Consider the following 26562-nt stretch of genomic DNA (forward strand, 5'->3'; position numbering starts at 1 on the left):
TCTCAAAACATATGAAATGCATTTGTAAACTAGGCAAAATCACCTAGAATTTGGGTCCTTTCCAGTCTAGGTATGTAGCTTTCCTGTTCTTAGTAACTGGAGGCAGGGTTGTGATGGAAAGAACGGGGCCTGGGCTGTGGACAGACCTGTTTCTTCTTCCCGCTCCATAACTTTTCGCAAGTTAGGATTAACCTCTCTGAGCTTTGTTTTCTCATTTATAAGTTGGAAGAGGATTAGCATCATGTTTGCACATAGCACATGATACTAAGTAATTTATTTTCTCTAGACAGCAGCTTACATTTGTGAATTCCTTTCAGGTGATACTATTTATTTTTTAAATTTCATCTCATTGGATTTTTACTGCCCATTTAGATGGTGGGTAAGGCAGATATCATTCTCCTCGTGCAACTAAGAAAACAGGTTCAAGAGAAGTTTTATGCTGTATCTGTCTTATCTTTTAAAAAAATTATATTTCTTGATGGCTGTGCTGGATCTTCGTTGCTGCGTGCGGGCTTTCTTTAGTTGGGGCGAGTGGGGTCCACCCCCCCGTTGTGGTGCGTGCACTTACTGTGGTGGCTTCTCTTTTGGGGAGCATGGGCTCCAGGTATGCAGGCTTCAGTAGTCATGGCACACGGGCTTAGTTGCCCCGTGGCATGTGGGATCTTCCTGGACCCCAGGGATTGAGCCCCTGTCTCCTGCATTGGCAGGTGGAGTCTTAACCACTGGACCACCAGGGAAGTTCTATCTGTTTTATCTTTACATGGCCAGTCAGTGACAGAGCAAGAACTCCAGCTTGTGTCTCCTGGCCCCTGTCCCATGGTTTTCCCACAGAAATGCTATTTAATACTGTGAAATGGCAGGAAAAAAGAAGCATTAAGCAGGTCTCTGCTGATAGTCACTTTATTTTTCCAATGTAATTATATCTTTGGGGAAAAAAATGATTTTTTTTGATTTTTCATCTCCCAATAATTCCTTTATTTATAGTCAGTTAGTCCAAAGAAAGAAAATATTTTTTCATATATTTATGGAAGCAGCCACTATTTCTATGAAAGACTAGATAATATATCACCTTTCTAAATGGATTTTTTAAAACTCTGTAATCCAATGAATGGTTCTTGAATGCCTCTTAGCCTGAAGCACGTAAGGTGGATTGTGAAGATTTTATCGCTCGGGGTTTGTTCATTGTCACCACTCTCCTTTAGATGTGAAGTTGACCTCCACTGCTGTGTAAATGAGTGATCATCTGTTCTCTTGGAAAAAAGAAAACAAAAAAACCCCTGAGTATATGAGGTGTGACAGTGTTGCAATGAAACAGACTCACCAAGTCACACATCAATACCAGCGTCGTTATTTTTGGTCAAATGCATATCACATAGCTAGAATTTATCATCCTTATCCTAGTCTAACTTCAAATATCTTAGACCTAAGCAGCCTTTGTATTCTTTTCAATATGTAGCAACAAGAGATTTAAAACTTTAAATTAATTACACAGGTGGGACAGTAAGAAACAGTTCAAGATAAAAATCTCAAGGTAATGTTGTAGAAATTGAAGTTGTATAGAACTTCAGAAAAAAGAAGGATAAGTAGGATGGCCTTGCGGAAATGTGAGCTTAGCTGCATTTTGGTTAGAATGTTTTTCCTGTTATCTTATTGCTAATATCTAAACACAGATAAATCTGGCATTAACCTAACGTTAATGTTATCTAGAGACATCTAATGTTCAAAACAGAAAGTGGAGGTGGATTAGGCTCAGTTGGCGGCCCTCGCTCGGAGGATGTGGTCAGGGCTGTTTGTGTGCATCCGTAGCTCTGCCCCCTGCGTATGGGCTCACTGTGCCTATAGGCCCTCCCCTTGGCGACGGGGAAATGGCCGCCCGTACCTCCTGCCAGGTAAGTGGTTCCAGCCTCCAGAGACTTCTCTCTCCCAACACATATATAGAAACGGCCTTCCTAAGGCATGTGTCCACCCCTTAGACCAGCTGTTGTCACCAGATGCCTGGGCACTATGGTTTTGAGAATCATCCCTGTGAGTTGGGGGTGAGGACACTATGATTGGCAGTTCTCCAGGACCAGAAGTGGAAGTGGGTTCGCCAGAAGAAAGGGGGTGATGCACTAGAGGAAGAGGAGAGAGTGGGGAATGTGTGCACAGCAGCACAAATATCAATAATAACCCATCGTCTGTGACATAGGACTGTAAAACAGTTCTTAAATTGTTCTCTGGGTTCAGGTCGGTATTAAACACAGAGGAGTACTCTGAGTAATTCTAGACGGTTGGTCCGGGTGTCCCTGTTACAGTGGTTTCTAAAGCTTTCAAATCCTCAACTACTCTTTTAGCTAATACCCCATGGAAACATGTATTCTGAGTGTCCCAAGTGTTTGTGCTTTGAAATATCTATATGTACCTTTTATATTTGTGCTTTTATAAGTTGAAAAAGGTAATCACCATGGCCATCTATTTGGATGTGACAGCCTTCCATTTTATAAAATAATTACTATGGAATCAGAATTTTTGTTCAACCTGTGCTATTAGGTTACCTATCAAAGCCAACTGAATGAATGACTAAAAGGTTCAGATCAAAAGCAACTGGCTTAACTTCATGGAGATTTTCATCCTTTAATTTAAAATGTGTCTGTGTCTAACTGATTATCTCTCACATTTTATAAAGAAATATTGACGTCTTGTAAAGTATATGGTGACCTCACTTCTGGCTGTGTGGGCAGGCTTCACTGCAGGCCTCTGAAGCATTGATATTCCTGTAACCTTTGAGGCAAGATGTGTGTATAGTGTATTAATGAGCTGGTGGAAGTGATGTACAGTAATTTCATCCTTGGGTAAAAACAGATGTGAAAGATTCTGTTTTAATATTTAATCAGGCTCCAAGCCTCTGTTGGCTTGTTTAAGTTGACCTGACAGCATTATACCTGGAAACACTTTGAATTAAACTCTGAGTGCTTGACCTTGTTCAAACAGTTGTAATTTAATAAGGCTGCTGTCTTGGTGGAGATAGCGGGGCTAATAGGCAAATCCCTTTCTGGCTGGGATTGTTCTGTTTGTGAGTGCTGAGGGTGGGGAGGGTCAGAGATTACCAGGTTCTCACCAGCTTTGGGGAGGAGTTAGATTTGAAGAAACAAAATGTCTGAATTAAGAAATTGCCTTTTAGAAGGCAATTTAAGGCTTCGTCTTTTGTTTTAATTTTTAGCCTTACAGAGTAATGTTTTTAATGTAATTTTAGTCGGGCTCATTTTGGTTGAAAACAATGAAAAATCATTTGTTAAGAATGATTCCAACCAAGGGGGCTGGAAAATTCTCAGAAATCACAGGAGCCCTAGGAGAAGCACATGCCAGCTCTGGCTCTTTGTCTGTCTGTTTGTCCTTCCATCTCCTGTCTTCCCTGCCCAGCCATTCATTCATTCTCTTTTCCCTCTGGTCTCTGTCTCTGCCTTCCACAGCAAGTCTCTAGCTCCTCTCTCCACTCTCCTCTGCTGGTTCCCTCACTCTCCTTCCACCTTGTCCTCTACCTCATAGCTTCTGTTTACTTAGCGTTTCTTTTCTCTCACGCCACCGGTTTGTAGTGGTCCTTAGTAGTTTTACCTTTTTGTATCCTTACTGATGTGGTTTCTGTCATTAACAAGTTTGTTTCCTTATTCAGATTCCACATAGTGGGATGCTATGTCAAAGCTACTGTGTTATCTGGAACATGTACAGCAAATGGTTTTGGCTTGAAAGAATGTTTGGACCGAATACCATGAGTTTCCCAATATAAATGTGTGTGTGTGTGTGTGTGTGTGTGTGTGTGTGTGTGTGTGTGTGTGTGTGTGTGTATATGCTGGTTATAAGAGTGTTCTTACATGCTTATTGGGAAAAAAATGAGAAAAATTAAAATTAATCAAAATGCAATTAAAATCTCCTGTGATTCCTGCTATTCGAATAGCTAATCACTTTGGTATATTTCCTCTCGTATGTTTTCTTATTTGTGCATAAAAATTATATACACATTAAACACCCTCACCAAACTTGGAACCATATTGGTAATATTTTAAAAGCCTTCGTATGTACTGCTGTCACCAGTGACGTTTGTAGGTATACTCGGGCTGTGAGACTTGTATTAAAAGCCATGCAGTTTGGTATGACTTTGTTATTCTTGGACATCTGACTAATATTAAGTGTGGCATCCTTAATCATTTCATACTATCTTTTCTTTGACTTGTGTTATTTATCAGTCCCTTCGAGAGGAGTTAACTTTTATGTATTTCCAGCTTTCACTGTGTTTAACATAATGACTCATATAAAATAAATGTCCAGTATTTGGTGTCTTTTGCTTTGTTTTATGAAATAATTTCTGTATATGCTCTAAATACATTGATAAGTTTCCAGCTCAGAGAAATAAAAAATATGTGTGTGTATATATGCTAATATGCTGAGTTTATAGAAAAGGAACAGGGAAATACTAATTGCTTTAAAACTAGTGGAAATTTTGACAGTCCTTGTAGTATATGTGTCTTCTGTAGAAAGCTAGCTGGTTCTTTTTCAGGATGCCTTCCAGGATGGCATTCATTGTCTTGTTGGGTTTGCTGTGGTCCAGTATGGTAGGCAGAGTGCTAAGAATGCCCCCCGATGACCTTTGGCCTTTGAACAAGCCCCTCCGCTTTGAGCGTGGGTGTAACCTGTGAATGTGTTGAGCTGGCACGCCCACAATTATATTGCCTTGGACGATGAAAGTGGGCCGTGTCCATGTGGGCTAATGTAATCAGAGGAGCCTGTTAATAGCAGAGCTTGCTCTCTGGATAATGGGAAGAGAGAGAGATTTGAGGCTTGAGTAGGATTTGATTGTGTTTTGCTGGCTTTGAAGATGGAAGGGAATATATGCCTCAGAATGTGCATTGCTTCTAGAGGCTGAGTGTGGCTCCCAGCTGACAGCCAGCAAAGAAACGGGGACCTCAGTTCTACAACCAATAGGGACTGAATTCCACCAGCAATCTAAGTTAGCTTGGAAGTGGGTTATTCCCTAGAGGCTCAAGATAAGAGCCTGATCAACGCCTTCGTTTTGACTCTGTGATACCTTAAGCAGAGAACCCAGTCCAGTCAGCCTGCTTGGACTTTTGACCTACAGAACCATGAACTAATAAATGGGTGTTGCTTACTCCACTGTTTGTAGCAATAGAGAACTAATATAACCCAGAGTCTTGCTAATTCTTAGCTTAGTCAGATTTTATTTTTATTTTCTCTGGATATCAAGGACAGAGCTCTCTGTCACACAGACTCACATTTGCCTAGCTGAAGAACTGATGTATAAAGTTTGGGGGCCAGTATATATGTTTATTTGCCTAAGAAGTAATTATCCTGGGGGTAGTTGGTTTCTGTTATCTCCCTGAAAGCAGACCTGTGTAGGAAGCCAAGCTTGTATCAGTGGGCATGACATCTAGCCTGAAGAGCTAGATGATTTTAGTTTTTCTGTCTCATAGCAGGGATGCCAGTGTCCTGGACAGTGTTTGAATGAATGCTGCCAGCTTATCTGGAGACTCACTCTATTAGTTTTCAATTACTCTGTTAACAAATCACTGTAATTTAACAGCTTAAAACAACATTTGTTATCTCACAGTTTCTAGGGTCAGGAGTCCAGGTATGGATTAGTTGGGTCCTTGGCTCAGGGTCTCACCAGGCCACAATAAAGATGTTGGCTGGGGCCGTGATCTCTTCTGAAAGTTGAGTTCCTCATCTAAGCTCACTGGATGTGGGCGGAGTTCAGGTCTTTATGGTCCTAGGGTTGAGGGCCTTTGCTTCTAGAGGCTGCTCTTCCATATGACCCTTCTCCACAACATAGTTTTGTGCTTTTTCAAGATCCTTTGAGAATCTCTTATAGACTTCCAATCTCTGATTATTTGAAAAAACTCAGTCTAATTAAGTCAGGCTCACCTTAGATGATCTCTATCTTGATGGACTTGAGGATCAGTGGATTTGGGACCTTAATTATATCTCCAGAATTTCCTTACCTTGGTCACATAACTTAACCTAATCTTTGGGGGCTGGGGAGAACCCATAATATCCATGGTCCTGCCAAGGGGAGGGAATTACAGAGGTTGTATACACCCAGAGGCCGTCCTAGAATCCCGCCTACCACTGCTTTAGTCTCAGTGTCCACTGCTGACTGGCTTCTTGTTTCCCTCACCTTCTTTCAGTTCAGTTGCTCAGTCGTGTCCGACTGTTTGCAACTCCATGGACTGCAGCACGCCAGGCCTCCCTGTCCATCACCAACTCCTGGAGTTTACTCAGACTCACGCTCATTGAGTCAGTGATGCCATCCAACCATCTCATCCCTCTGTTGTCCCCATATCCTCCTGCCTTCAATCTTTGCCAGCATCAAGGACTTTTCAAATGAGTCAGCTCGTCACATCAGATGGCCAGAGTATTGGAGTTTCAGCTTCAACATCAGTCCTTCTAATGAACATTCAGGACTGATCTCCTTTAGGATTGACTGGTTGGATCTCCTTGCAGTCCAAGGGATGCTCAAGAGTCTTCTCCAAGACCACAGTTCAAAAGCATCAACTCTTAAGCGCTCAGCTTTCTTTATAAGTCCAGCTCTCACATCCATACATGACTACTGGGAAAACCATAGCCTTAACTAGACTGGCCTTGGTTGGCAAACTCATGTCTCTGCTTTTGAATATGCTATCTAGGTTGGTCATAACTTTTCTTCTGAGGAGCAAGCGTCTTTTAATTTCATGACTGCAGTCACCATCTGCAGTGATTTTGGAGCCCCCCAAAAATAAAGTCTGACACTGTTTCTACTGTTTCTCCATCTATTTGCCATGAAGTGATGGCACCGGATGCCTTGATCTTTGTTTTCTGAATGTTGAGCTTTAAGCCAACTTTTTCACTCTCGTCTTTCACTTTCATCAAGAGGCTCTTTAGTTCTTCTTCACTTTCTGTCATAAGGGTGGTGTCATCTGCATATCTGAGGTTATTAATGTTTCTCCCAGCAGTCTTGATTCCAGCTTGTGCTTCATCCAGCCCAGCGTTTCTCATGATGTACTCTGCATATAAGTTAAATAAGCAGGGTGACAGTATGTAGCCTTGATGTACTCCTTTTCCTATTTGGAACCAGTCTGTTGTTCCATGTCTAGTTCTAATTGTTGCTTCCTGACCTGCATACAGATTTCTTAGGAGGCAGGTCAGGTGATCTGGTATTCCCATCTCTCAAAGAATTTTCTAATTTGTTGTGATCCACACAGTCAAAGGCTTTGGCATAGTCAATAAAGCAGAAATTGATGTTTTTCTGGAACTTTATTGCTTTTTCAGTGATCCAGCGGATGTTGGCAGTTTGATCTCTGGTTCCTTCTTCTTTAGCTGTGTTAATACATCCAGTGTTTGGAAGTCTTGGCTTGGAAGCTGTTTTGCATAAAGCTGCTACATAGTTCTACTCATATTCAGTATGTATTGATTTTTAAGTTTAAATTTATAAAGCAGATTAATTAATATTTTCCCTTCAGTAATTGAGGAATGGAATGAAGGGAAATGTCTTCACTATAATTGCCAAGATCCTGACAACAGTGATGTCTCTTTGTAGTTTTATGACCTGAAGATTTTATATTATTAGGGGAATTCTGCCCTCATCAAACAGTTTTGTTTTGTGGCCACGTTCTCGGGATCTTAGTTCTCCAACCAGGGATTGAACCCAGGCCACGACAGTGAAAAAACACCAAATCCTAACCACTGGACCACCAAGGAAGTCCCCTCATCAAACTTTTGAGGACTATAACTTAACATTCTACGTAACAGATGGAGAAACTGGGGAGAGGAAATGAGTTGTTTGCACAATTAAATTATTAACCATTGAAGAAATGCCAGAGTATTGTTTGTTATTTCTATTCTACATTCTCTCACTATGAAGACTCCTGGTAAAAGGCAGAGTCTAAAATTAAAGCAATTAAGATAAAATTGTATTATGAGGATTTTGACAGTACCTAAACATAGATGTCTTTGTTCATTAAAATGAATGCTAAGGAGTCCAGAATGTGTTTTCATGAGGCAGGTTTTTACCACTGCCCATCTGTTCTGAGAGATATTTGCCTCAGGCCACAGTGGCCAGGAATATGGCAGTTAACCTACCTTGCTCTCTAGGGAAAAGTCCAGAAATGGGCAATGAATTAGTAAGTAAGAAGTGTTCTCTGAGCTATAGGCAGTCAGTTGTTGATTCACTGATGAAAAGGTAGGCGGCAGGCTAATGAAACACGACATTGAGACTCGGCTATTGACTCTCAGCTGAGCTGAACTGGGGATTTCTGCTGTTTTGCTCATTTTTCCCTGAGTGGAGTAGTTTGTAGGTTAAACATGCAGCCCTGGGAATCAGGCTGCCTGGGGTAAACCCTCATTCTCTATTTACCTCTGTCTCCCGAGCCTCTCTTTCCCTGTCTGTAAGATGAAGGGTAAAAGAGAGTTCATGTAAAACACTTCCTATGATGCTGAGCGCTAGTACTGGTGGTGGGCCCAGGAGAGATGGCTGAGATGGGAGCCATCAGTCCCAGCAGGGAGGGCTAGAATGGTTTAGAATTGCCAGTGCAGAGTGATAATAAAAAGCAGACTGACTTTCGTCAGTTTATTACTGTTTTTAAATTCTCTGCAGACAAGATACCCCATTATTGCCTGCACCCTGGGTGGAGTACTCCTTCCATCCAGCCCCTTGAAATGCCACCACTGCCTAGCCAGTAAATGCCCCCAAAATGTTTACTGCTTTTCTCACATTTGAGCCAAGGTAGGTGTTTTCATTAGAGAGGAATTGCTAGGTGAACATGGACTAATAACATTTGTGATCGTAGAGTGTAAAAAAATTGTTGTAATAAAAATAATAAGGCATTTTGAATACAGTTTATAAACCATTAAGAACAAAATGTAGCAGAATCTGACCTGAATAACGGAAAAATGAAGCAGTACTGAAATCAAAACATAGCTTTGCTTTTTTCTTTGTCTGAGTCCCTAACATTATAATACTTACAACTTGTGCATGAAGACATGAACTGTCCCTTCACTTATGACTTCAGTCTTACGTTTTGTCTGTAAACCATACTTAGACTTACAGTGCCAGCCTGAGCTTGGCAATCAAGATGGTCCGTGTCCCTAGTCTTGGCCGCACCACCCTTTCTCTAACTCATCACCCCAGACTCTCTGCTCACTTACATACGTTCCGTCCAGCTCTGCTGGACTGCTTCTTGGGCTTCAGCCCCTGGTGTGCTCTCTGGTCTGTGTGCCAAGCTACCTAAGTCACAGTTCTGCAGGTCAAGTCTCTTTGCATCAGTGAAGCCTTCCTTTCCAGATCTCTTTATTGCTTTTTCCTGGTCCTAAACCTTCTTTTAAATTTATAGCATTTGTTTATAGGACTCATTTTTTCCCCTGCCTGAAGATGTTGGCTGAGATGTCACTGTGGTCAGAGCAGGATGATCCCTGGGTTCTGCAGAGAGGGGGCTGAATGGGTTGGAAATGGTCACTGTTGCCTTCCTGAACTTCTCTTGTCCCATTTTCTTTTCAGGATACATTTGTTTCATAGTCACCTGTCTTCTCGACTCTTACTACAGATGGAAATGAATCCACCAGAAATTGCTTAGACTAAGTGGGCAAGAGAAGGGATCTTAGAAGCAACTTAATACAGAAACCTCTTGAGAGGGGATTACCCTGTTCTGTTTGCACACTGGTTGCTCTGTTTGTCAGAGGTGCTTCCTTAATATTGGGTCTGAAATTCCTCTTCATTCTGGTGCTCTCCAGTGCAGTTTCCGTGAATTTTTCGATGCAAAGTACATGCGAACCTTATAAAATTGCTGACACTGCACTTTTTTGGATCTGTGAAAATAGCGATTTTATATGGATCAACCCAGTGTATTCCTCCTGACTCTGTTTGGTTTTGTTTATATATTCTTCTAGTTTAAATAACTTTCTGTCACTTAAATCCTTAATATAAGTTCGTAGTTCCTTTTTACATATTTTTTGTGATTTATGTATATCCTTCCTCTGGTAGACCTCAGGGTTTTAACCCACAGCAACTCAGATTCTGCTTTGTATCGTCTTCCCCAAATCAACTGCAAATTCTCCCCCAACTGCTCTCGTTTTTTGGACTCTGAACCAAGGTTTTTAAATCACAATATCCACAGTATGTATACGATGAGGTTAGGGGGTGGTAGTCATTTGTGCTGGGCTCAGTCACTCAGTCATGTTCGACTTTGTAACCTAATGGACTGTAGCTCGCCAGGGTCCTCTGTCCACGGAATTTTCCAGGTGAGAATACTCGAGCAGGTTGTCATTTCCTTCTCTGGGGGATCTTCCCCACCCAGGGAACAAACCCATGTCTCTTGCGTGTCCCACACTGGCAGGCAGATTCCTTACCACTAGTGCTCCCTGGGAAGCCCAGTAGTCAGTAGTGGGGACACAAGAAACCTGAAAAGTGAAATAAGAGGTGGCCATCTTGGCCTTGTTAGTATGTAAATGAGGCCAGGCCTGTTCCCTCAAATCAGTTTTGGAGTTTATCCTCTTGATTGTGCAGAATTATTCCCTGTTTAGTTCTTTATTGGCTAGATACCAGGCTGCACTTCTCAGATTTGGGTTAGCGTTAAGCCAGAACTGGACTCCCACATCCTTCCTGGATAATCTCCTCACGTTGTGCATAAAGCCGTGGCTCAACTCCTCCCCACCGTGGCCGCATGTCTTTCCCCTCAGTTCTCTAGGGCTCTGGGTGGATACTGGCCTTCTGAGGAAAGAGTTCTGTGGCCAGAGATGCTTTCTGATTTGCTTGGACTAGCTTGAGTTCTACAGCAGTCTTAAATTTCTTTCCCCAAGTTTTTGGTGCACATTTTGTGAATGCTTGTTGTTCTTTACCTGTTCTTGTTTCAGAGGAGTAGAGCAGTTGTCATACTTAAAAGATGAGCAGATTGCCTGGCTTCCAAGCCCCACCCTGAAGCACTTAGATCCCAAACTGCTTGAAGGGAGGAGGTTATTGTGCTGTTGTGTTCAGCTGTCTCTTCTTTCCCCTAACGTTCTGTTTTACTGCTATTTTCTTCTTTGTCATTCAGTCCCTCAGTCGTGTCCGACTCTGCTCCATGAACTGCAGCACACTAGGCTTCCCTGCTGTCCTTTCTCTATCTCCTCGAGTTTGCTCATGTCCATTAAGTCGGTGATGCCATCCATCCATCTCATTCTCTGTCTCCCCCTTCTCCTCCTGCCCTCAGCCTTTCTCACTATCGGGGTCTTTTTCAATGTGTCGGCTCCCCACATTAGGTGGCCAAAGTATTGGAGCTTCAGCTTCAGGATCAGTCCTTCCAATGAATACTCAGCATTGATTTCCTTTGGATGGACTGGTTGGATCTCCTAGCTGTCCAAGGGACTCTCAAGAGTCTTCTCCAGCACCACAGTTCGAAAGCATCCATTCTTCGGCACTCAGCCTTCTTTATGGTTCAACTCTCACATTCATACATGACTATTAGAAAAACCATAGCCTTGACTGTACAGACCTTTGTCAGCAAAGTGAAGTCTCTGCTTTTTAATACATTGTCTAACTTTGTTACAGCTTTTCTTCCAAGGAGCAAATGTCTTTTAATTTCATGGCTGCAGTCACTGTCCACAGTGATTTTGATCGAGCCTGAAGAGAATGAAAACGCTGGCTTAAAACTCAGCATTCAAAAAACTGCTTTCGTGAGGTCATATATTTATTGAGTAAGATGAGGTAAAGGGATACATCCCATTGTTGTTGCTTTAGTAATCTGTCTACTTTGGTTAAACTCGAGTTTTTCAGTAAATTAGTGAATTCGCCTAACTACCTTACCTTGTTTTTCTCTCTGTCTGTAGTTATAACATGAAAAGAATTTATTACCTGCCTTTTGTTTTGTTTTGGTTTTGGGTCTGTGGCATTTTCCTCTGACTAAGTGTCCAGCAGCCTTATTAACGGATGAATTGGGGGCTTCCCTGGTGGCTCAGTGGTAAAGAATCCGCCTGCCAGTGCAGGAGACACTGGCTCCATCCTGGTGTAGCAAGATCCCACATGCCTCCAAGCAACGAAGCCCGTGCGTCACAACTATTGAGCCTGGGCTTCAGAGCCTGGGAACCACAATTACTGAGTCCATGTGCTGCAGCTGCTGATGCCTGCATGCCCTTGAGCCTGTGCTCAGCAACGAGAGAAGCTGTCCACAGTGAGAAGCCTGCATGCTGCAACTAGAGAGTATCCCCTCTCTCTGCAACTAGAGAAAGGCCCTTGCAGCCATGAAGACCCAGCACAGCCAAAAACTAAATAAATAAATAAATATTTTAAAAACAGGAGACATGAACTTAGTTTTTGAGGTTTAGTGCCCAAGTGACTCCACCTTGGAGTCTAAAAATACTTCATTTCTGGGTACTTAGAAATAAGCTGTTTACTTTTTTCTAAAGTTTTTGCTCAGGGGGAGTATAGTATCTGCTTGCCTGTTACTTTCTGAATTTTCTTCCTTAACTTTATTGTTGTTGTTGGCGTTTGCTCATATTCAGACTTCTGGCATCTCAGCCGTTCTCCCTGACTTTAAAAACTTAATGGACAGTAGGTCTGCTGCCTCACTGGTAAGTCATCTCAGCTTTAAGAGGAAGTTTACTGAAGGTTGGAAACTTGAACTTGTATAAAACAGATATCCAGACTTACATTTTATGGATGAAGGCAGGGAGTAAATACACGTACATACAGAAGCTAGGTCCTCTCTTAGCATTTCTTCCCTAATCTTGGGCTTGAGCCGACAATCGTGTCTAGCGTATTCCTTGCCATTTTCAAGATCCTCTTCTTTGATTCTTGCTAGAGAATCTTGGGTATTTGTCTTCATTCCTGAAAGAATATGTTTTTTAAAAAATATTTTGAGAATAGGCACTTTATTATGTAAAACATCTTCCTCTAAAATCTTCAAAGCAACTTTATTTTTATTTGATTACTCTGAATAGCCTAGCAGAGTATAATGTGTGAAGATAGTTGATAAACACTGTTTGCATTCCTCCGGGATTCAAGCTCTTACATGGCAGCCTATATGTGTGTGTGTGTCACTTGTGTGTATGTATGAACATATTTTTTAAAGTTGATTGAATGTAATTTTTAACTGTCTTCACTCACTTTAGAATTTAGTCCCCCTGCTGTTCTGTGCCATTTTTATAGAACCATGTCATTTTCCCTTGATGCCTTCCCTGTCTTTCTTCTCATCATGATTTTTAAATCATTATTTTGTAGTATTTGTGATTCTTATATCCATTCCAAATTACCTTTCCTTTAAAAATATTTTGATACATTTTCTTGAATGACTGTGTATGTCTGTAATCTGGGGAAAAAACAGTAAGTGTTTGTGATTACTTTTTAAAAAGCAGATTCCATTTTCTAAAATTATATCCCCTTTGGGTTTCTAAACTGGTTTCCTTCTAATTGTGTCTTCAGTAGCTAATGAGTTCAGCCTTCAAATATCCTAATTTCTAAGCTGTTTGGGCAAGTTACTCAACTGTTTTGCATATATTTATGTGATAGTTAAAGGTTGAAGGGGATAGATAGAGTTGGAGGACGAATCCTAACTTTCAGTAGATTTTCTATTAAGTAGCCATTCAGATGTATAATTTCCTATATTGTAAGTCTGTTAACATTGCTCAGTCATGTATCTTGTATTTAGCACTGCCTGTATTATAGAAAGGTTATATATTATATGACCATTTGCTTTCTCTTATTTTTCCCTCTTTAATTTCAGTTATAACCACTATGGGTGCAGTTTATAATATGGACAGCCGTGTCTAGTTTTTAGGCTTTCAGAATTACAAAAGAGGCTATAAATATTGGTTTATAACATTGCCTAATTACAGTCAAATTCATTAATGACCTATATGAGTTAGTGCTCTACCTGATGTCTGTGTCTGTGTGGTGGAGCAGAGTGATCATGGCACATGGGGCCAGTCTGGCAGGGCTTTCCAAACATGGTACCCCAGCATCAGCCCCAGGGGAGCCAGCAGCTGGAGCAGCATCTGCTTTTGACAACAGAGTGTTCTTGTTGCTATTGATTGGGTTGTTCAGTCAAGTGCAAAAAAAAGAATCTAACCATAAATGGTAGTTATATGATAATCCTAGAGATAAGTATCATGTGAAGTGTTACTTGCATTTGGGGATGTGAAGAGAGGGAAGGGGTAGGCAAGTAATCAGTGGGAGAAGTTTGGTGTCACAAGCTATTCAGTGGGAACTCTGCAGATAACTTTTGTTAGTGAAATCTGAAATCAAGCACCCCATACATAAACTTCAAACTAGATTTCAAAATATTCTCATAATGTTAATTGCTTCTGGAATTTCACAAGGATTGAATTAGACTTGGATCTTGCTACAGAAGCACATTATTCAACATTAGTCAAGCAAGAACTTGTATTTTAGAAATTTGCTCCTTTGAGAAAGTGCACATAGACGAAGAAAACATGTATGCTCGAGGCCAGCGGATAGATCTACATTTGGAGACAGAAAGCAAGCTGACCTGTGGGGGTCACCCAGGCCTTCCCCAGCAGAGACCCACACCCGGTGCCTGAGTCACCTGCTACTTAAACCAATACAGTAGACCTGCCCTCAAGCCCAACGTGAGCTTTAAGTGTTATTTTATTAGCAAGTCTGTAGCATTTTCTTCATGTAGTATGTCACTGCGCTTTCTCAACATATAATTAGTTAATCCAGAAATTAAAAGACCTGTGACAGAAAACAGATGCTGTTCTCACCAAAAAATGAGAAATAAAATTCAATCAGGTTTATTATTTAAATGAGTTCTTCTTAAATTGAAGAATTGTTATGTGGGTAGCTTTCAACATAATTTTCTTGGTATTAGATGTGTAGAACTAATTTGGATTTGGTTAATTTCATATTTATCACATTTAGTTATTGTTTACTGCCAAGGTTAAAGCAATTTATTTCTTCTAGAAAATTTTAGGATCTTCTGAATAAGGAACTTCAGCCAAACTTGGTAACTTTTTCAAAGTAACTGGCTCAAGAAATTAGGAATTTCTTTAATAATGAGCCATTTTTATTTTGAATTCAGCAATTTAAAAGGCCTGCATAGTTAGGTTATGATTCCAGTATACCCTCAATGCAAATGGATTTTTTTTTCCCCCCTGATATAGTCTGCTTTGTTTTCAAGCTTGTCCAGTTCCCTTAGAAGCAAAGAATGTATCTTTTGAGATAAAGCTTTTTATTAAAACCTGTTCTTTGGCAAAAGTAGTGATAATCATAATAATAAACCATTACTATATGTAGCTTTGAAAAGCATCCTTATAAGTTTCTCTGTGATCTTGAGAATCATGCTATACAGGCTGATAAATGCATATACTACCCCATCCTGCCGTGTACTCTAGCATTGTTCATTTTCCTCACTTCCCTCATCTGCCATGCTCCATGTGTTTTCTAGACTTTTCCCATAAGGTGCCTCATCCACCAAGAACCCCACTTCCTGCCTTCACTTCCTTTGTCCAGCTGGCTCTCACTCATCCTTTAGTCTTCAGTGTCAGTGTAACTGGAATGTGTCTGGGAGGCCTTCCTTGACTAGGCTCTGAGCGTCCAGTGCTTCCTCGTTCTCACTAATATAACATCATCACATTTATTAGTGGTCTCATTGTAAACCCCAATAAGGCAGGGACTGGATCTTTCTGTGTCTCCAATACTACCCCAGTGCCTGGCACATACTAAGTTGCAATGAATTATCTATAGAATGAAAGACTGTTTCTGTTCTTTATCACCAGTCTTTCAGATAAAGAATTAACTGGTTACCTTTGTCTTAAATTGAAACAATTTAAAGGTTACAAGTGCTGGTAGATCAATTCAAATCCGCCACTTCAATATTGCTGCTTGTTGCCACTGTTGTCAATATTCCGAAGACGATTTAAAATTCACTTACATTGCTTGCAATGGTTGTTTTTAAAAAATCTATATTTTTTATAGTGGTGTTGCCGTTGTTGTGACCCTGAGAGGTATCATAATGCCTTGATGGTAATCTGTCTCGTAGATCTGTTTGCATTTTCACTTACATCTATAGTTCTACGTGTTTTATTGAATTGGTGCTTCTTTGATAATTTGCTTTTTTCTCTACGTTAAACTGACCTCTCAGACTCGTATTTCTACCATCTCAGCAGTTTTTATTCAGGACATATTCTTCTGTTGTATTCTGTAGCATGGCACAGTGCTTTATGTAGAGCTTCGTTTCTTGTGCAGTGATGAATCAGAATGAAACATCTGCACAGTAGTACTGGATTTCATGTATAATGATTTCCATATTCTGTGTATCACTACGTTACATCTTACCCGGAGAGCGCTTATAGAGGCTGTATCTTTATTGACTGTGCTGCTGCTAAGCTGCTGCTAAGTCACTTCAGTCGTGTCCGACTCTGTGTGACCCCATAGATGGCAGCCCACCAGGCTCCCCCGTCCCTGGGATTCTCCAGGCAAGAGCACTGGAGTGGGTTGCCATTTCCTCCTCCAATGCATGAAAATGAAAAGTGAAAGTGAAGTCGCTCAGTCGTGTCCAACTCTGTGCGACCCCATGGCCTGCCACCTACCAGGCTCCTCCATCCGTGGGATTTTCCAGGCAAGAGTACTGGAGTGGGGTGCCATTGCCTTCTCCGATTGACTGTGCTGGCCATAGACAAATTTCAGGTCTATTAAATTTGCTTTGTAGTTCTCATATACTTTATTTGCTTGGGTTTTTTTTTTTAGTTATACTTGACACACTGTTTATGAATTTATTTTGGGTAAAAATTCAGATAGTATATATCTGGTTAATGGTTCCTTTGACCTATTTCATTATTTTTATTTACATTGTATGGCTGAACACTTTGTATAAAACTGAACATTTCTTTGTGACATTTCTATCATTTGAGAAAACAACTCAATCCAGCAAGCACTTTAAAAAATTATTTTGAATAAATAATACAGAAAAATTATGAAAATAGTGTAGTTTATATATACTCTTTAGCCCCCCTAATGTTTACCAGTTACATTGCTGTAATATGATTATCAAAGCCAGAAATGTATTAATACAACACTATTAAACTACCCTATAGACCTTATTAAAAAGCAGAGACATTACTTTGCCAAAAAAGGTCTGTCTAATCAAGGCTATGGTTTTTCCTGTGGTCATGTATGGATGTGAGAGTTGGACTGTGAAGAGGGCTGAGTGCCGAATAATTGATGCTTTTGAACTGTGGTGTTGGAGAAGACTCTTGAGAGTCCCTTGGACTGCAGGGAGACCCAACCAGTCCATTCTGAAGGAGATCAGCCCTGGGATTTCTTTGGAAGGAATGATGCTAAAGCTGAAACTCCAGTACTTTGGCCACCTCATGCGAAGAGTTTTCTCATTGGAAAAGACTCTGATGCTGGGAGGGATTGGGGGCAGGGAGAAAAGGGGACGACAAAGGATGAGACAGCTGGATGGCATCACCGACTCGATGGACGTGTCTGAGTGAACTCCGGGAGTTGGTGATGGACAGGGAGGCCTGGCGTGCTGCGATTCATGGGGTTGCAAAGAGTCAGACACGACTGAGTGACTGAACTAAACTGAATAGACCTTATTTTAATTTTACCAGTTTTCCACCTACTGAATTTCCTTGTCTCAGATCCAGTGCAGGATCCTACGTTGCCTTTAGCTGTTGTTTCTTCTTTGTCTTCTCCAGTCTGTTATACTTTCCTGTTCTTTCTTTCAGTCTCCTTAGCAAACAGTTTTGGATACTCACTATGTCCTAGACACTAAGGTTGGTGCTTGGGGCTAGAAAGATAAAAGAATGGAGAAGACATGGCCCTTCCCTTCTAGCTCTCAAGGTAGACAGTGTATACGCAAGTGCTGAGCACAATGTAGCATATAATACCTTCTGTAAAAAGCCTTTGTTTCGTCTGAATGGAGGGGGGAGAGTTCATACTGGCTCATTGGGTGACAGTGTTGAGGCGGCCTTTTCTGAAGAAATGACATTTGATCTGGTTGTTAAAGAATGAGAGAATTTTTCTTTTTGGAGAACTGGCATGGAAGAGAAGGACATTATGGACAGAGACAACATTATTGGCGTGAATGCATAACAGACAAAATGGTGACTGCATAGACTGGCACATCACTTAATTGAAATATGGAGCGTAAGGTATGTAGAGAACATAGTGAGAGATGAAACTAGTAACAGTTAAGAACTATCTTTTTTCATTGCTTTTTAATTATGTAGATATAGTCTCATATTTATGAGGTAAGTTTGGCTTTTTAAAAAAAGTTTCAAGTTAACCATACTTATAAGCTTTTAATTTGTAATCAGTGTTTCTAATTTTAGAATATATAGCATTAAGATTGTATTGTCTGAACAAAGGAAACATTTTCAACTCTTACAATGGAATCTAAAGTCTTCTAAAAATTCTGTCAATATTATGAATTTATTTTATAACATCTTTAAGCACCTGTTACATGACAGACATTCTTTTAGGTGAGGGATATAACAGCAGAGAAAACAGGAGAATTCCTGTCCTTGTTTCAGTGCATCTTAGTGGGTTTTGTTGTAATACATGAACTGACACGGCAGTGCCGTTCGTCAAGCGGTCTCCTGCCTCCCGTGTGTAATGCAGCGGGTTAAAGCATCGAATAACCATGTGACTGGGTCATGTAAGAGAAAAAGAGTTTTGTTGAGTTCAAGTTTGCCGGCACAAATAATTTTATCTTTATTTTGCATTCTTTCTTGATTATTTTTGCTACGTGTAGAATTCTGGGTTGTTGTTTTCTTTGACATGGTGAAGGACAGGGAAGCCTAGGGTGCTGCAGTCCGTGGAGTCACAAAGAATCAGACGCGACTTAGCAACTGAACACCAACAATGATTTTCTTTGAACGTGTGGAAGATAGTCCATTGTCTTATGACTTCATTTGTTAAACCAAGGAATCTGCATTTTAATCTATTTTCTTCAAATTTTATCTGTGAAGTTTTGCTGTGGTATGTCTAGATACTCATATCTTTTTATGTGGTCTACTAGGTATCTTTAGCAGCAGCAGTAACTTCTCCCCTGGAGAAGGAAATGGCAACCCACTCCAGTATCCTTACCTGGAGAATCCCATGGACGGAGGAGCCTGATAGGCTCTAGTCCACGGGGTCGCAAAGAGTCGGACACGACTGAGCGACTTTTTACTTTACTTTTACTTTACTAGGTATCTCAGTTCATATAAATTCTCAGCCATTATTTTTTTACTGTTCCTGCTTCATCCTCCTTATTCTCGCGTGTCAGCTTTCTTTTTTTTCTTTAGTCCTAGAACATTCTGTTTAAGATCTTTTTCTTTTTTAAAAAAAAGTTTATTTTTAATTGGAAGATAATGGCAATATTGTGATGGTTTCTGCCGTACATCAACATGAATCAACTGTAGCTATACGTGTGGCCCCTCCCTCTTGAATCTTCCTCCCTCTTGAACCTTCCTCCCTCTTTTCAGGTTTTTAATAAAATACATGTTATAATTTCTCACTGTATGCCCTATGCATACAGGACATACAGTATTTTTCTATGTTTTTCATCTTTTGAAAAATAAAAGATTTTTCTTTTATTTCTCTTCTTTATTTTTCATCTTTTTTTCTGAGCCATGCTTGAATTTTCTTCTCAATTGCAGTTTACTAGTTCTCTCTTCAACTGTATCTAATCTACCAATAAACTTATTCACTGAATTCCTGATTTAAGTTACTGTCTTTCAGTTATAGAATTTTTTAGTTATTTTTCACATTTGTCACATTTTTTAGTTGATGGTCCCCTGCCAAATCTTTAAGCTTGGTTTTTGTCTCTTTGACTATAATAATGTAATTGTTTTTTAATCTTAGCTTGTATTTTCAGCATCGGCAGACCTCAGAGGTATTGCAGGTTCGGTTCTGTAATATTGAAATAAAGGAGTCACACAAATTATTTGGTTTCCTAGTGCTTATAAGAGTTAGGTTTACACTATACAGTGGTCTTTTAAGTGTACCTTAGCATTGTGTATATAAAAAACTGATGCACATATCTTGAATAAAAATATTTTATTGCCAAAAAATGCTAACCATTCATCTGAGCCTTCAGCAAGCATATTAGTAACCTCAAAGATCACCAGTCACCTTAATATAACAATAGTAATGAAAAAGTTAGAAATATTACAAGAATTATCAAAATGTGACATAGAAACACAAGGTGGGGAAATGCTATCGGAAAATTGGTTATGATAGACTTGCTTAGTGCAAGTCTGCCCCAAATCTTCAATTTGTAGAAAAGGCAATATCTGTGAAGTACAATAAAGCAAAGTGTGCCTATATCTGGTATTTCTGCGGGTCTGATCCTGTCCTTTAATGTTTCAGGTAGTTCTGACGTACGGTGTCTTATCTCTCCATGTGCTTGATTATATGTTGGATACTGTTTTTGAAAAAACATTTTTATAGAAATAATTTGAGGCCTAGAATTTTCATGTGCCCTGCCTTAATGCCTTAGGCTGAGGCCTCCTCATCCCAGGGTCACAGTTCAGACGTTGTAATGTGTGTGTTCAGTTCTTCACTTGTATCTGACTCTTTGTGACCCCATGGACTGTAGCCTGGCAGCCTCCTCTGTCCATGGAATTCTTTAGGCAAGAATACTGGAATAGGTTGTTGTTCATTCTTTAAGGGGATCTTCCCAACCCAGGGATCGATCCTGAGTTTCCTGTATTAGCAGGTGTATTCTTTACCACTGAGCCACTGTAAATTGGACTGCAGATCCGTATGTAGGCTGGTTACTTATGTTTCCCTTCCCCACTTACGCGTGGCCCAACTTACAGTAAGGGTCGGACTACTAAAGACCCCAACTTCTTAGGCCCCAGAGGCCACCACAGTTTCACCTCAGCCTCTCTTCCTGAATAGGTTTAAAAAAAAAAAAAATGGAGGACAAATGCAGCTCTTGAGTGTTGGGCTTCTCTCTCTGGCATCCAGTTCTCACCAAATCTAACCCTGTCTGGTTAGCTCTTTGGTGCTTCTATGAAGATGTATTTGTTATCCAGCTTTTTACATTATCTTTACAGAAAGTTTGATATGAACTGCCTATTCGCCCATCACCAGAAGAGTGCCTCCAGCATTTACTGCCTCAACTATGCAGTTCAGGATTTTAGTTGGATTGTTCGTTTTTTTAATATTTATTTATCCTGGATTTTTAACCAGATCGTAAGCTTTGTGGATAAGACTTTGCCTAATATTTCTTATCTATCTCACATAGCATTTACTATAATGGTAAGTAGATAGATAGTTCTTTACAACTTGGTTGATTGGCTTATTAAAGGGCAGTTTTCCAACCTCCTATGTTTTCTCCTTTTTGTTCATAAGACTGCTTTTGTTCCTCAAAGAGTGATTTATTATAATTTAAAAATAGCTTTGATTTTTCTCTTCTCCCCTGCTTTTCCATCCCAAGGTGGGATAACCCCAATTAAACCAGCTGATAAAACCCTGGCACAAACTGGTGCCCAGGGAGCATTCTTTAGTTTTAATTTGTATGTCTTATCAAAGGAAAGATTGTTTAGATGTTTTAGAAATCCAAAATTTTGGTAATGAAAATATTTATGTAATGATTTCTTTTGAGCTTGATTTGCTGTGGATTTTTGTTTCTTTCATTTTTCCTTAAGATAAATGGTTTCCTAATGTAAATGGATTACTGTAATCTAAGTATTTTTTGAGTATAGATTTTTTAGGTGTGCAGTTCTCAAGTACAAACTGTCTTTTGCTCTTTTTTGTGCATCTTTCAAGTATGTCCTAACCACTAAGAAGGGGCATAACCTAGGAAGTTGTAGATGTGCTTTTCTTCTTTTATTATCTTTTATTAACATGCACTGAATACCTAGTGTATGACAAATGGACTTGCCTATTATATTCTCACTTCCCTTCCAAATTTATCCTTCCTTTGGAAGGTGGAGGGCAAAAGCAGGACAGCAAGACCCTTTTAATTCCCCCTCACCGTTGGTTCTTCTGTACTTTTGGCAATTCTCTAGTGGCTGCTTGAACTACTGGTTGTCAGACTGACCTGATTTGTTTCACTTGTAAACAAAATGGCTTAAGCCACTGTTGATTTTTGTGGCAGCTCAGTTGCTTGGAGCAAGGTGCTAATGAGACCCGGGTCATAGGTCCGGGCTCTGAGTGGGTTGGTAAGCTTTGCCCTGGCCCATGGCCACAGACCCCGACTCCCGTTGCCAGCTGTCGTGCACATGTGTGCCGTGGCTCATTATGGGGACAGAGCAGGGGGTGTAGATAAGACAAGGCAAATCTGTCATCTCTGCCAGAAAAGACAACTCCTACTGATGGGTCAGTAACCTTTTTGTTGGAAGAACAGCACATTCGTATTAGCTTCCGTGGATATGTCCATCTAAGTCTTTTTCTTAAAATAAACCCTTGTGATTGTATGGGCTGTCTGAAGCAAGTTTAGACTACTACTGGCATTTTAAAATGTGTTCGAATATAAGAATGGCCTTTCAGTTTGTTAAAGATCATTGTTCTCAATCAGAAATTTCTTACCATCAATCTCTAAAGTAGAAAAGTAATCTTTAGAAGTCAAATTTGATAAAGCACTAGAAATAAACTGTGAAATTGCTGGTAGGAAGAAATCATCAAGTTTAGGAAATGTCTCCCAGGTCTTTTTACCCCAACCACCCACTTCTAAAAGAAAACAAGGAAGGAAGTTAGGTAGGAAGGAAAAAGACAGACAGGCATGCAGGCAGACTGGGTGTTCAAAAAAAAAAAAACAACTTAACTAGAAAAACATACAAGTTTGCTCTTTACCGGAGCATTTTAGCAGATACCATCTTAGAAAAGGACCCAACAGATAGTTGAATAGATTTCCCTTTAGGAGCTTAGCTTTGATGGTCTGAATCAATCTGACTAGGAATTTAGACATTTCTTCATGATATATTTGGAATCTATAGATAATCTGATTCTTTTGGGACTTGAATTCTTAACTTAGATGGTGTAAAGCAAAGGGGAGCATGTGGGTGTGTGTGTGGGTGTGTGTGTGTGGGTGTGTGTGTGTGTGTCTGTTTCTTCCTAAAGATATTGCCTCGGTATAAAGTTTTTGGCTTGTATCAGTGAATCCTGGAGTATGGTTTGTACCACTGGTGGTGAACCGTGGACAAACCCTTCATTCCTATAGTCGTTACTTTTATTTTTATACATATTAGTGGGACAGAACCTGCTTCAGACTTCTCTTTTCATAGTTGTTACTGCTTAAGATGAGATTCTTCTTACATTCGTTTTGTTTAAAGAATAAGTGAGCCAAGTTAAAAACATTGTTAAGAAAATAATAGCACAGTTGATGTGTAGATGAAGCAGAATTGCTGAGGATGGTCTGGGAGTGACTAAAGATTGGAAAACACGTCTAAATTGTACTCTGCCACAGAAGAAGTGTAGACTTTTAGAAGCAGGCAGAGGTTATTGGAAAGATTGGAGTCTCCAATGTTTAGCTAGAAGGTGAATAAGCTGGTTGCTTAAGTTCCTGTTTATTTATTGGGTATATCCTCAGGTAGGTTAATAAGAGTTATATTTAAAACGGATCTTTGAGAAATGAACTCAGAACAATTTTAATGCTAAATCATGGGCAAATAATTGTATTACTAGAAGTAGCATGGAGAAGGAGAAGGCGTGGAAGAAGGAGAAGTCTGGCATTTTAATTTATCCATTAAATCAACCAGTATTTCCTGAGCACCTGCTGTATGTCAGGCTCTGTTGTAGGCGTTGAGGATACAGCAAGGAACAAAACAGACAGTCCTCTGCCCTCATGAAATTCATTTTACATTCTAATGGGAAGAGACAGATAATAAACAAGTAGATATATAGCACGTCACCTGGTGATGAGTACTGTGGAGATAAATAAAGCAGAGTTAGTGAGTGACAGGAATGGGAGGCAAGATTGCTATTTTAATTAGTTTGATTAGGAAAGACCTCCCTGAGAAAGTGACATTTGATTCTGAAGGATGTGCAGAGCATGCCGTGCATGGAGACGGAGTGTTCTAGACAAAGGCAATAGCTAGTACAAAGACCCTGCTCTTGGGAGTGTGTTCTGACCTATTTGGGAAACAGAAGGGAGGCCAGTGTGACTGGAGTGGAGGAGGAGAGTAGTTAGGGATGACAGAGGGGAAGAAAGACCCCAGCTTATGCCAGGCCTCAGGAACCAATGTAAGCCTCTGGCTTTTCTGAGAGGGGAGTCCTTGCAAGGTTTTAAGCAAAGAAGGCCATGATCTGAGAGATTTAGTTTTAACCAGATGTTCTGGCAGCTGTGCTGAGAAGAAACTTTGGGACGGCCCTAGGGAGACCGGCTAGGAAGGCAGGGCTGCAAACCAAGCAGGAGCTGTGATGGCTTAGACTGGAGTGATGGTGGAGAGTAGTGATAAGCAGCTGGATATAGTTTGAAGCAGAGCCAACAGAATTTGTAGATGGACTTCGATATACAGTGTTAGGAAAAAAGGAGACCTCAAAATTATTGGCCTGAGTAACTAGAAAGATGAAGTTTTCTTTTACTGAGATGCAGAGAGACAGTGGCAGGAGAGGAAAGGGGAAAAACAACGAAAGTACAGAGTGCACTGTACCTTCACATTTTAAATTTATTTTTGTTTAAAATAGCCACAACTCCCTGCCCTGTTGCACACAAAGGACCTGTGCTTGCCTTTATTCCGGATTTGTTACTGTAGATTTCCTGGAATACTTCTTAAAAACTATAAATAAAGTAGTCATAATATAGCTCATTTTGCAGATTTTTTTAAACTTCCTTCATAAGCTATTGGTTTCCAAATAGCAGTGTATTCTGCCAATTTGGTGACTAATTGGGTCAGAGGTTAATAGCAAGACATTCTTATAAACATCAATGGGAGTGGTGTCTCCAAACGTAAGCTTGTTTTAGGCAGAGATTCAAAGAATGGGAATGACTAAAAAACATGTTCCAAGCTGAGTAAATATTAAGAGTTTTAACTTTGAAAGGAAGAGACGTTATCCTTGGAAATAAGTGTCTTAGTTGGATGTTCTCATAGTCAGGTTTTCAAAATGAAAAGGTATTCATTACCATCAAACCATTACTTCTTAACCATGAAATTGCCTTTTTAAAATTAGAAATTCTGTGACTTGCTCTCTACTATGATGATTGGACATTTTTCCTTTTGCCAAAAAAAAAGGAGGAGGAAAGAAAAACAGTGTTGGATTCAGTGCCTTCCAGCCAAGAGAACTGCTCTTCTATCTCTGCATAGGCCAGTTAAATGCTTCTCACTGCTCTGTGATGAAATCAGATGATGAAATCTGTCAGTTTGCTCTATTGAATTTTTTTTTTTCCAACTTTGTTTTAATTGAGCCTTTGGGGCATAAACTATGTTTTAACATCTGAAAGCTAAAGGCCTAATATTGTGAGATAATCATTCTATACCTCCTCTCTCCCCAAGCCGCCCCCTCTCTCCCACTGAAAATTTTCAATGAAGAGGATTTCCTCGGTAGGTCTAGAGGTTAGTCTTGTTCCAGTCTTTCTGTATAATAACATTTCTTTTTCATAATCTTCACGAAGGCACTGGTAATCACAGTGGTTGGCAGAGAATAAAGCATTTTGTGAAACCTATACCTGGAAATTGAGTCACTTTTATTGCTTAAATTTCCTTCACAGAATAACATAGTTTCTGTTGGATGAGTATTTGTTATAAAAGCAAATTATTAAGGGTAGAAGCTGTTTATACAGGGTGACGTGTAGGAGGATATATGAACTCGATTATTTGCTCCTTTGTCTGTGTTTTCAAAGCTCTTTAATAATACCTCTTAACACTCATTGCATAGTGTTGCCATTAATTTTTAGGTGTCTGTATTCTGTGGGGTGGGAATTCTTTTATAACACAGTGCCCAGTATACATCATTCATTCATTGGGAGAATGTTCTGAGTGCTCACTGGCTGCCAGACATGTAATGGCGTGTGTGCTGGAGGCACATAGTAAGCAGAACAGATGCAGTTGTGCCATGTGGGGTTCACAGCCCGTGGCGGGGTCCAGGGATGGGAGACAGCAAACCAGTGATTGTGTAGATAACCATGCAGTTGTGATGGCAAGCACGAGGCACAGTGAGCGTGGAACTGGGCACCTAATATGTATATTGTGAAGACTCAATAAATGAATGTTGAATTTGGTTTTGACATTGAATGAATACCAGTAAGTCTCCTACATATAAACAAGTTCCAATCTGAGATCATGTTCTTAAGTCCAATTTGTTCATACATCCTACAGAGTTAGCCCAGGTACCCAACTAGCACAGTTGGTTATGTATTGATGGTACTAGAGTATCATAGGTTTATAATATTTTTCATACAATTCATACACAAAAATCAAAACATTTTTAATCTTACAGTACAGTACCTTGAAAAGCATAATAGTACAGTGCAACAGCTGGCATCCGGGGGCTGGTAACAGTACCGGCCACATCAGTGCTGCTTTTATGCTTGCTTCCAGGCATCCTGGGCTTGACATGAGGCTACTGTACGACTATACACTATACAGTACTGTGCAGTAAAGTACTCACAGCACAGCCGCTTATGGAGGGTCATGCACGTGACGGTGTATGTCAGACAGGTGAACTGGCTG

The 26562-nt window shown here is 40.2% G+C and overlaps 1 protein-coding gene across 6 annotated transcripts in view; it reads left to right on the forward strand.

Moving 5' to 3' along the window:
* Window positions 1–26562, forward strand: part of KAT6B (lysine acetyltransferase 6B) — a 182215-nt gene that overhangs the window by 65092 nt on the left and 90561 nt on the right. The gene's annotated exons all lie outside the window — the stretch shown is intronic.

This window comes from Bos indicus, chromosome 28 (genome assembly GCF_029378745.1).
Source record: "Bos indicus isolate NIAB-ARS_2022 breed Sahiwal x Tharparkar chromosome 28, NIAB-ARS_B.indTharparkar_mat_pri_1.0, whole genome shotgun sequence".
NCBI classification, from domain to species: domain Eukaryota; kingdom Metazoa; phylum Chordata; class Mammalia; order Artiodactyla; family Bovidae; genus Bos; species Bos indicus.